Here is an 11826-nt window from a genome sequence, read left to right on the forward strand (position 1 = left end):
GAGGAATAACTTAGGGGGTTATGTAGAGAGCATGAGCTTTCTTTCTTTCAATTAGTCTCAAGGTACTACAAGATCTCTCTACATACTGATTCTACAGACTAACACAGCTAGATCTTTGAATTTAGAGGATTGATTGCTACTGCTGTTCCTCCAGAATCTGCCACCTGGGGCAGTTTCTTTCCTTGTCCTAATGGTAGGGCAAGTCCTAGGCCTAGACACCAAGTCTTCTTTCTATTCTTTCAGCTCTGCCAGTAACAAGAGACTGCTCATGCCACCCATTCCAGACTTTTGCCGCAACAAGGGAACATTACTGACAAACAGAAGAGTACTCCACTTCAACATTGGATGGTCACCATGAGGTACTGATTCACTGTGTTATCTCTTGATCACGATATAAATTCTATAAAAATCTGCAGAGGTCACCTTTACTGTCTTTATTTAGTCCAGTGGGAAGGGAAAAAATCTAAGATACCTGAAATACCTGAATTCGATGAATTCTAAACATTACATAGATTGCAGGTATTTGGCATAAATATTGAAGAAAAGATATATAGGGAAACAGTTGTGGTATAGGAAGAATGGGAAGGATGTCTTGGAAGGTACTGAATTTTCCAGAGTAGCAAAATTTCCCTCAATTCCTGGAAGCTTTATGTTATTGCTGTGTTCTAAGATAACATAAGCCAGTCAGACAAGCTATTGTAGGCCTTTAGATGCTTGGCCCTTCCGTTTGCCAAGTTCCTGCTTGGGTACAGCCTGTGTTTGGTTTGTAGGGTGACAAGTCATCCAGGTCTCTCCAGAAATGCCCCTCTCTTGATCATTTCATGCTTTAAATGGTACACAGGATCCATAGGATATTTGTTTACCATTATCAGAAAAAGTCAGACCAAGATTGAACATTACAACAAGAAGCCCTGCAGACTCAAGAGAAATATAATACATCTCATTATAGTGGGGAGGACTGTGAATAGAAGACCTCTGTTCCTACTCAGTATACTGTCCAGGTGCTAAATATTGAGTTGCAACTTAAAGACCCTGTTCTCCATTGGTTTGGACCTGTGTTTGGAATCCTGTCAAATAAATGTTGGCTTCAAGCACAGGATTTTCCTCTGAATAGAACATCTAGTGATCCTACTATTGTCAGCCAAACTATCATACCATCACCCAACCCTACATGAGTCAAATAACTCCTGAAACAACACTTTTACTTTTGCAGTGGTTTAAGGTAACTGAATTCTAAGGCGCGTTACAGACCGCCCAGAAGGGGCAGTCTCGCGCCGCTGCTGGTTGCTGCGTCCGGGAGCAGCAGTATCCAAATCGCATGGTTCCCGGATGCAGCAAAGAAGAAGCGCCGAAATGGCACTTCTTCTTCTGCTCCGGATGAGATGCCGCAAGGCGCTACTCGTGCACTCGCGGCGTCACATCCGGTGTGCGATGTGCTGATGCTATGCATCCAACACGTAAAGATGGCGGTGCCTGTGTGTATAGGGAGCCGCCATCTTTACGCCCTCATCACGTGCTAGGGGTGAGGCCGGTGTGGACACTAGGTCCTCGGCCAACCCCTAGCACGTAATGGGGGCGCCGGAAGAGCCCAACTGTAACGGGCCTAAGCCAAAATATCCTGTTGCTGGCCATCTCATGATGTTTTTAAACTACATTGCCTCTAGGCTGTGCTGACTTATCCCTACTGATCCCTATGGAGGAGGCTGGTGGCTATCTAAGGATGCATCTATACTGCAGAAATAATGAAGTTTGACACCACTTTACATGCTGTAGCTCTATCCTCTGGGATTCTTGGGTTTGTAGTTTTACAAGAAGTGTTTATGTTTTTCCATCAAAGAGTGCTGGTTCCTCACAAAACTAGGATTCTGTAGGATGGAACCATGGCAGTTGTGGTGTCAAACTCCATTATTTCTACAGTGTAGATGCATCCTAAGGGAGAGCTATATAAATCTTTTTAACTACTTGCTTATAGTTAAATGTCTTGTAGTTAAATTTCCAAACAAGTTGGCCTTGTTTTGTGATGCATCTCTCTCCCCTGATGTATGTAAAATGTAAAGGCTATTGCTATGAAAACAATCAGTTACCTCATCTCATATAATAAGACCTTGATTACTAGGTTCCTCTATGTCACACATTTACTAGAGTGTAATATTCCATCCTACATCATAAGATCTCAAAGTCATGTACTAACAAAAGGCAATTTTAAATTTCTTTAAAGCAATGAAATAGAGCAATTAAAAACAGTTTAAAACATTTTAGGTTGTGAAGCAATTTAAATAATCTAAAACAAATCAAATGGTTTTAACTATGTACATGTAAGAATTGTCACCGGTAGGTTTATTTTGGTAGACGACTTAAAAAACATCTTCTCTGTTCCTGTCTTTCTATTGTCAGTAGCAGAATTTACAAGGGCCAGTGCCAGAGCTATGATTGGGGGAAATGGGGCAGACATCTAAGATGGCTCAGTGGGGGATGCTGCCCTGTCACTAGTGTTGAGATAAGATGTAGCTGGCAGTCCATTTGGCTTCTGGATGTCGGGGAATGGCATTTTTTTTGCTTTGCCTTAGGCAGTGTGTAGGGGAACCATGTCTTGCACAGCCCCACTACTTTTTGATTAGCAAGTATGATAACAAACACCACCTCCTTGGTTCCTTCTGACTTTAGCTGCATAGTGGCTAGAGACAAAATGAAAATTTTCAGCAACAATGTATTATTGTGAGCTGCCTGTGTTGTAATCCAAAGTGCTTGAGGAGTGACTTGATTTTGAATGAGCAATGAAGTCCCATTAGGTGTGCAAAAGATCTGCTTCTGGTAGAGATGAACAATTACATTTCATAACTTAAGATAAACAGTGGCCCTCCACATTTGCTAGTATTAAGGGTGCAGGACTCTTGTGAAAGTGAAAAAACTGTAAATAAAAAAACCACTGGGTTTTTTACCTGAGAGAACACCTTTCTAGAAATCTCTAGATCCTCCAACGCAGATCTGTGCTCAGTATCTGCCAGAAGTTGGCCTCAGAATTGCACTGGAGGACCTATAAAAGCCTAGATAAATGTTATCTCTAGGAATCTCTAGGTCCTCCAGCATGACTTCTGGCAGATGTTGACCAGAGTAATGTTGGAGAACCTATTCCTAGAGATAACAAATTAATCAAATCTGTGAATAGTCACATCCGCAAAAGTCAAAGCCGTAGATATGGAAGGCCAACTGTACTTACTAGAGTACTAAAAAACCAAAAACAAACTCACTTTACTGAATTGTGAAGATGCCTAATGAAAAATTGGCAAGAGCACTTCATGCACATCAGGACCAATTCACATCAGTGCACAATGCAGACTGGTGCACAGGGTACATCAGTGTGCAATAGAATCATAGAATCATAGAGTTGGAAGAGACCACAAGGGCCATCAAGTCCAACCCCCATGCCATGCAGGACATCTCGATGAAAGCATCCCCAACAGATGGCCATCCAGCCTCTGTTTAAAAACCTCTAAGGAAAGATACTCCACTACACTCTGAGGGAGTTTGTTCCACTGTTGAACAGCCCTTACTGTCAGGAAGTTCCTCCTAATGTTGAGGTGGAATCTCTTTTCCTGTAGCTTGCGTCAATTGTTCCGGGTCCTAGTCTCTGGAATAGCAGAAAACAAGCTTGCTCCCTCCTCAATATGACATCCCTTCAAATATTTAAACAGGGCGATCATATCACCTCTTAACCTTCTTTTCTCCTGGCTAAACATCTCCAGCTCCCTAAGTTGTTCCTCATAGGACATGGTTTCCAGACTCTTCACCATGTTAGTCGCCCTTCTTTGGACATGCTCCAGTTTCTCAACATCCTTTTTGATTTGTGGTTCCCAGAACTGGACACAATATTCCAGGTGGGGCCTGACCAAAGCAGAATACAGTGGCACTATTACTTCCCTTGATTTAGACAATATACTTTTATTGATGCAGCCTAAAATTGCATTGGCCTTTTTAGCTGCTGCATCGCATTATTGACTCATGTTCAACTTGTGGTCTACATAGACTCCTAGATCCCTTTCACACATAGTTTCATTCGGCCAGGTGTCTCCCATCCTATATCTGTGCATTTCATTTTTCCACCCTAAGTGCAGTACCTTACATTTCTCCCTGTTGAAGTTCATTTTGTTTGCTTTGGCCCAGGTTTCTAATCTATTCAGGTCCTTTTGAATTTTGATCCTGTCCTCTGGGGAGTTAGCTACTCCTCCTAATTTGGTGTCATCTGCAAATCTGATAACTATGCATCCAATTCTGTCATCCAAGTCACTGATGAAGATATTGAATAGCACTGGGCCCAGGACAGAGCCCTGTGGGACCCCACTGGTCACTTCTCTCCAGGATGAAAAGGAGCCATTGTTGAGCATCCTTTGGGTTCAGCCGGTCAACCAATTACAAATCCATGTAACAGTTACCTTGTCTATCCCACATTTCACTAGCTTGTTTGCAAGAATGACATGGGGAACCTTGTCAAAGACCTTACTGAAATCAAGATATACTATATCCACAGCATTCTCTTCATCTACCAAGCTGGTAATTTTATCAAAAAAAGAGATAAGATTTGTCTGGCATGACTTGTTTCTCTGAAATCTATGTTGACTTTTTGTGGTTATGGAATTGCCTTCTAGATGTTCACATACTCTCTGTTTAATGATCTGCTCTAGAATCTTTCTTGGTATTGATATCAGACTGGATGATAATTGTTTGGACCCTCTTTTTTCCCCTTTTTGAAGATGGGGACAACGGTTGCCCTCCTCCAGTCTGCTGGGACTTCTGTTTTCCAGGAGTTCTCAAAGATTGTTGCCAATGGCTCAGATATTACATTTTCCAGTTCTTTTAATATTATTATTATTATTATTATTATTATTATTAAACTTTATTTCTATAGCGCTGTAATTATACACAGCGCTGTACAAAGTTGGTAAAATTAGGAATAGATAAAAGCCTGCCCAAGGCGTACATTCTAAGATAATAACAATTAAAAGAGGAATAGATAAAATTACCATCTAGAAAGGAAAAAACAGATTAAAAACATCAAATATCAAACAAATCACATCACATCAACTATTGTCAGACAGCCAGATAACAATCACAAATTCCCTGAGAACGCTTCCCTAAACAAAATGGTTTTCAGCTCTGTCTTAAAGCTGGTTAGGGAAGTAATGAGCCGTGCATGCGGAGGAAGAAGGTTCCAGGAATGAGGGGCAGCTAGAGAGAAGGGACGGATCCGGGATGGGGCAGAGAAGATCCTGGGCTGAGAGAGGAGATTTTGGCTACCAGAGCGGAGAGTGCGAGTAGGGATGTAGGAAGAGAGAAGATCAGTTAAATAAAGAGGGGCCAGCCCATGCAGAGCTTTGAAGGTCAGTAACAAAAGTTTGTACCTGATGCGGAAAGGAAGAGGGAGCCAGTGAAGGGAAGACAACAGAGGGGAGACATGATCATAACGGCGAGCGAGTGAAATAATACGTGCAGCTGAATACCCTTGGATGTAGTTCATCTGGTTCTGGAGACTTATACAGTGCACCCACCCAGTAATCCTGGGATGAACATTATTTGTTATCTTGCACAAAAATGTGATCTGGCATTCTACATGTGAAGCCAACATACCCTGCAAGGTTTAAGTCAGCGTGGGAATCATATGCCTTCCCTAGATGTTACAGTGCAAAGCCCAGCAGCCCAAGCCACCATAGCCACAGCTTATGAATGCTGGGAGATGCAGATCAACATCTGGAGGGCCACATGATTCTCACTACCAACTGATGGGGTAATGCATGGTTTCCTTTAGAAACGTCTGTGTATTCTTTGAGAAGCTGACTGGAAACTTAGTGAAAGGCAAACAAATATATACATTGAGGAAGGAAAAAGAAGTACTGTGGCACCATTATGCTGAACCAGTTTATTTCAGCTTAAGGTTTTGTGTGGGCAATCCACTTCTTCAGATGAATAGAGTGCAGCCTAAGTAGAGAAATGCTTATATATGGTGCATGAGAGAGAGAAAATATAATAGAAATGAAAATGTGCTAGCTTAGTGATGATGTGCCCACTTTGGTTCTTAACAAAGGTTGTTAAAAGCTTTTAATAGGATAAAGGAGTAAACGATATATTTCCCCCTTCAGCATCTGAGACTAGATTTTCACAGGCAATAGAAGTGCTGATTAAGGAAGCATTGTTTTGTTGAACAATTTTTCAGTCACAATTTAAACAGCTCTTGGTAATTGTTGTTTATGAGTTCATTGGTCACTGCATAATTATGAGGTTGTTGTGTACATGATAATGAGGTATGTCAGATAACAGTAACTGATCAGCTTTAGTCTTCCATGGTTTTTTTTTTTTTTCAGACCTCATGTCTCATGCTCTGGCATAAGACCAAACTTTTAGAATATACCCAGGGGCGTTTGATGTAATGAAACTGTAGCTGAAGTGAAGGTAAGCCTACTCTTTCAGCTGGCTGCTCCTTTGTGTTCAAAAAGACTGGCTCAGAATGGGGCAGTCAGCACTGTTCACTACAGTTTTTTAATGTTTAATCAAATAACAATTGCAATCTAGATAATAATATATTAGTTTATTTTACACTTCTTCCATTGTTTCATAGAAATTAAGAAAGTAGACATATCAAAATGCATGTGAAGCCCATTAATACCAACATTGATAGCTCTGTATTATTAATATGAATGGCACCATAGATGTGTTCTTGACAACCAAGAATCATAAGACTGATGAACATGTAATAGAAGCTATATTTCAAAGTGCAGAGGCTCTTTGCATCACATATTTTAAAATGCTTAGTGATTGGTTTGTAATCAAAACAATGCATTTTGGGGAATAAAGAAGGATGTTCAGCTGTTGACATGCTCAGAGGTGAAAGGAAAGTCCAAAGCTGAACAACACATACTATAGGAATATGGAATGTGAGAAGCATGAATCAGAGGAAGCTAGATATTGTAAAACAAGAAATGAAACATATGAACATTGCAATACTCAGGGTGAATGAATTAAAAGGGACAGGAATGGGACATTTTGAGTCATATAATTATACAGTGCTTTATTCAGAAAATGAAAATCTAAGAAGAAATGGGGTGGCATTAATAGTGAGGAAAGGTATAGCAAAAGGAGATAAGAGATATACTGTAATACATAGTTTGGCAAAATCATATCAATGGGAGTTCAAGAAAAATCCATCAATATATACCAGGGGTAGGCAACTCTTTTGAGCCGGGGGCCGGGTTGCTGTCCCTCAGACAACTGGGGGGCTGAAGCCAAAAAATAAATAATTAAATAATTTTTTTAAAAATTAAATAAATAAATAAACCGGGACAAATGTAGGACAAAATTTCCAAATGGAGGGCACTTTTTAAATAAAAAATGGAGGACACGCGAAAAAAAATTGCTGATTTTTTAAAAAATGTTAAGATAAATGCATGTTTCTGAGGCTTCTATAGACAATTGCCCCACCATGCCCCTCGCGCGAGATGCCAAAGGCCCCGGCGGCAATCGGCAGCAGGACCAGGCTGGGGCCAGTCCCAAGGCCTCGCCGGGCCACATCCGGTCCGCGGGCCGCAGGTTGCCTACCTCTGATATATACCATCAATATAATCCACATTTATGTTCCAACAGCAGAGAGGAAGGAGAAAGTGAAAGATTTTAGACTGACGTCCAGAAAGAAATTGATCACACACAAAAACAGGGCATGTTGGTAATCATAGACAACTGGAATGCAAAAGTAGGAAACAGATCAGAAACAAATGTTGTAGAAGAATTTAGTTTAGGATCAAGAAATGAAGCAGGAGAACAACTGACTGAGATCTTATTGCATTACACTCTTAAAACGGGGCTGGGTTGCTTTAACTGCTGTGGCCGCCTCCTGTAGCATTCTGGGACTTGTAGCTTAGGAAGGGGCATTTGCAATATTCAGCTCCACTGAACTACAAACCCCAAAATGCAACAGGAGGCAGTCAGAATAATTAAAGCAACCTAGTGCTGATTTAAGAATGTAATGCGGTAAGGTCCTAAATTTTGTGAGGCCAACAGTTTGTTCATTACAAACACATTCTTCAGGTAACCAAAGAAGTGACTGAATACAGAGATAACACCAAATGGCCAATATAGAAATGCCAAAGCAAGAAGTGAAAGACGTCCAAGATGGGTTCAGAGGAAGAGGAAAAGGCATAAGAGTAATCATATTGCAAACATAGGTTGGATAATGGAACTCAGCAAAGAATTTCAGAAGAAAATCAGCCTGTGTTTTATAGGTTACAGCAAAGTCTTTTCATTGTGTAGATTATGAAAAACTTGAAGGCAGTAGGAAAAGAGGAAGACTGCATTACAGGTGGAGTGACTCAATCAAGGAAGTCTGCAAGACCTGAGTAGGGCTGTTGATGACAGGGTGACTTGGAGGTCTTTCATTCATAGGGCTATTGTAAGTTGAATTCATCTTAATGGCAGTTAAGAACAACAACAGTATGGTAAGCATTCAGGAATGGTAATGCACAAATAGCCTCTATTCACTTTAATAGAGTCTAGAAAGTTCTAAGAACATTTCTGTGGAGACAAAGAAATAATACAATCATAGACTTGTAGAGTTGGGAGAGTGGAGCAGAATTCCATGAGATTTCCCCAGTCCATTAGAGGCAGGTCTGGCCCAAAATGGTTTGCTGCCAAGTGGCAATTTGATGGCAGCAGGTGAGTTTTTGGTTTGTGTGTGCAAAGCAGGCTGTGTAATGCACATATAGGCTGTCCTTTGGCATCTCAATGCCACACTGCATCTCCCAGGAATTGCCTCCTTTGGCAATTGCTTCACTCTACCAAATGATGGGTCAGAGCATGGAAAGGCACTTTTTAAAAGAAATTTGTTTAGAACTATTTCCTAGGATTTAGAAAAGCAATGTGTTGTCATTGTAATATTTTAAAAGTTACCCCATTGCATTGCTTTTCATTTTGCTTTGTTTTGTTATTTTGCAGAGGTAGAGGAGAGAAACTCAGGACATATAAGAGAATGCTGCAAAACCCAAAATATTCCTATAAAATATCAAAACACCTCTGTTGATAAAACTAACTAGAAAATGTTACTAATTTCATTACATTACACACAATACTTGTCTTTTGAAATTGAACTCTATTATTCCTTATTGACCCAAAGGCCATTAGTTAGAGTTTTTCCCAACTCTGGATAATGCCAGCTCCTGGCATTATCTTCAGTGAGATAAACAAGAAGTAACTTGTTTTTTTGGAAGGTACAGCAGTTGTGATATTGGTGATATTGGTGATAATGATGATGATATAATTTTATAGTACCTGCAGTGTTGTTTTGTTGTTGTGGATGATGATGATGATGTAGTAGTAGTAGTAGTAATTGCTATCACAGATAGATAGAGTCTGTCAAAAGAAACTCTTATCATTCAGTCTGCAAAGGGATCTTGTAGCACCATTGAGACTAACTGTGCAAAAGAACTTGTAGCATAAGCTTTCATAGTACCTTATCACACTCATGGAATCCCGAACAGAAACTGAGCCCTACCATGCCATCTTGGCATGCGCACGTCCAAGCAGTGTGCACGCCAATGATGCCCCTCATGCGACACATCTAAGCGGTGCAACACATGAGGGCCGTCATCATGGTGCACAAGCGCATCAATGGTGCCCATTCTGCGGCATTCTTTAAGGGACTTCTTTTTGCTCCATGCGCAGGCCGTGGCATGTGGTTGCCGTGGCCTGCTTCTGGGGCAGAAAGGGGTGGCGTCTCACTACCCCTTTCTGCCTGTTTATTGAGCCCCCAGGACTACAAAAGCTTATGCTACAATTTCTTTTACACAGTTAGTCTCAAGTTACTATAAGGTTCTTTTGCATAGTGATATCCCAGACTAGCATGGCTATGTGTCTAAATTCTGTAATTCAATGGTTCTCTGTAAACTGATCTCAAAACATTTTCTTTTTAAACTCCTTGGCTGCCAATCTCTTGCAGAGAAACACAGTATAAATAATGAACAAAATATCTGTTGTCACTTGCTCATATGTCATTCAGGACAGTCTATTGGAACAATTAATTGGAAATAATAAATCTGAGGACAGGGTTGATTGACAATTAATATGGCAAGAAATGCAATTCATTGTGTTTGCTGGCTGACCTCATTTGCTGCTTCCCGGTTTCCTCCCAGTATTACAAGGAAATATCAACTACTACACTGAAAGATGGGAATGGACATGTTCTCATCAATTCAAGATTTAGATCACTATATGAATGAAAATGGGTGTCAATAAGCCAGTTTGGATTGTCTGGACTGTGAAGATTACAGTTAGGTAGCCTAGTTCAGTGCTTTTTTAGCTATATGGTGTGGAAGTTCACCAGGTTCCTCCCCAGTGTGCCAGGGACTGGCACAATATTTGTCTCACTGACTACAATTGTCACTTTATTTTCTGGGTGTTCACCACAGACAGACAAGCAGCCAACAGCTGGTGCAATGTTCAACGGACCATCACTCTAAAGGGCACTGGCCTAAATGAAATGAAGTACTCCCATTTTTCTCCATGGAAATAAACTTTTGTTTGCAGGGCTTACTTCCTCTTGCTCCTCCCCCCCCCAACACACTCCTCTACAATTTGTAACCATGTTAACAACAAGTTGTGGCAAACATATGCAAACCAGCAGAAAAGAAAGAAAGCCAGTGAAAGAAGAGACTCATCAGTGTACTGAATGACTAAAATATTAACTGGACATTTCAGACTCAGAATAAACTACTGTGGAAGATTCAGTGATTAGATTTCTTGCAAAATCAAGACTTCGTTCACCAAATGGAAACTGCTGGCTTCTGTAAGTAAAGTGTAACCCTCAAAATGTGGTACTTCACCATTCATAGTTCCTAAACTAAATAGCTGAAATAAGTGTTGGCATCCCTCTCCCACACAACTCTTGGAAAGCTATGAGCTTCCTCTTAACAATGGAGCAGATACAGTAAGGGAAATACAGCACAGAATAAGTAATTAGGAGCAGCTTAGGGAGTTTAGGGTATGTTTAGCTTTGGAAAAAGAAAATAAAGAAGTGACATGATAGCCATGTTTAAATATTTGAAAGAATGTCATACAGTGGTACCCCGGGATACGAATTACCCAGGTTACGAATTTTTCGGGTTACGAATAAATCCCATAGGGATTTATTGTTTCGGGTTACGAAGGTTTTTTCGGGTTACGAAAAAACCCCGGCGCTGTTTTCAATGGAGCCGCGGCAGAGCCGCGGCTTTTTTTCCATTAGCGCCTATGGCAATTCGGGTTACGAAGGTTTTTCGGGTTACGAAATTAGCCGCGGAACGAATTAATTTCGTAACCCGGGGGACGAGTGTATTGAGGATGGAGCAAGCTTGATTTCTACTGTTCCAGATACTAGGACATGGAGCAATTGATGCAAACTACAGAAACAGAGATGGTAAGAGCAGTTGGACAGTGGAATACACTGTCTCGGAGAGTGGTGGAGACTCCTTCTTTGGTAGGGTTGCCATATCCCGCCGGGGGGCGGGACTTTCCCGGTTTGGGGTGGGTCCGCACGGTCCCGCTCCGGTTTGGCCCCGCCCCCGGGATCCCCCCGCGACGGATGCCAGGCAGGGAAAGGAGCCTCGTCTTGGTGAGGCCCTTTTCCGCTGCCTTTCCGCCTCCTCCGCCAGCCAGGGAGGCGGCCAGGGAGGGGGAAAGGGTCTCGCCTCAGCGGGGCCCTTTTCCCCTGCCTTTCCGCCTCCTCCGCCAGCCAGGGAGGCGGCCAGGGAGGGGAAAGAGCCTTTCCTCTTCTTTCTCCTCCTCCTCTTCTTCTGCCTCCTCTCCTCCTCCTCT

General features: G+C 41.6%; 1 protein-coding gene across 1 annotated transcript in view; it reads left to right on the top strand.

Annotated features, from left to right (window-relative positions):
• Nucleotides 1-6371, top strand: part of SMIM11 (small integral membrane protein 11) — a 45346-nt gene extending 38975 nt beyond the window's left edge. Inside the window, exons 3-4 of the transcript XR_006103003.1 lie at nt 244-359; nt 6354-6371. The gene's annotated coding sequence lies outside the window, so the exon portion shown is untranslated. The remainder of the gene's footprint in view (nt 1-243; nt 360-6353) is intronic.
• Nucleotides 6372-11826: the final 5455 nt, after the last annotated feature.

This window comes from Sceloporus undulatus, chromosome 3 (assembly GCF_019175285.1).
Source record: "Sceloporus undulatus isolate JIND9_A2432 ecotype Alabama chromosome 3, SceUnd_v1.1, whole genome shotgun sequence".
NCBI lineage: Eukaryota > Metazoa > Chordata > Lepidosauria > Squamata > Phrynosomatidae > Sceloporus > Sceloporus undulatus.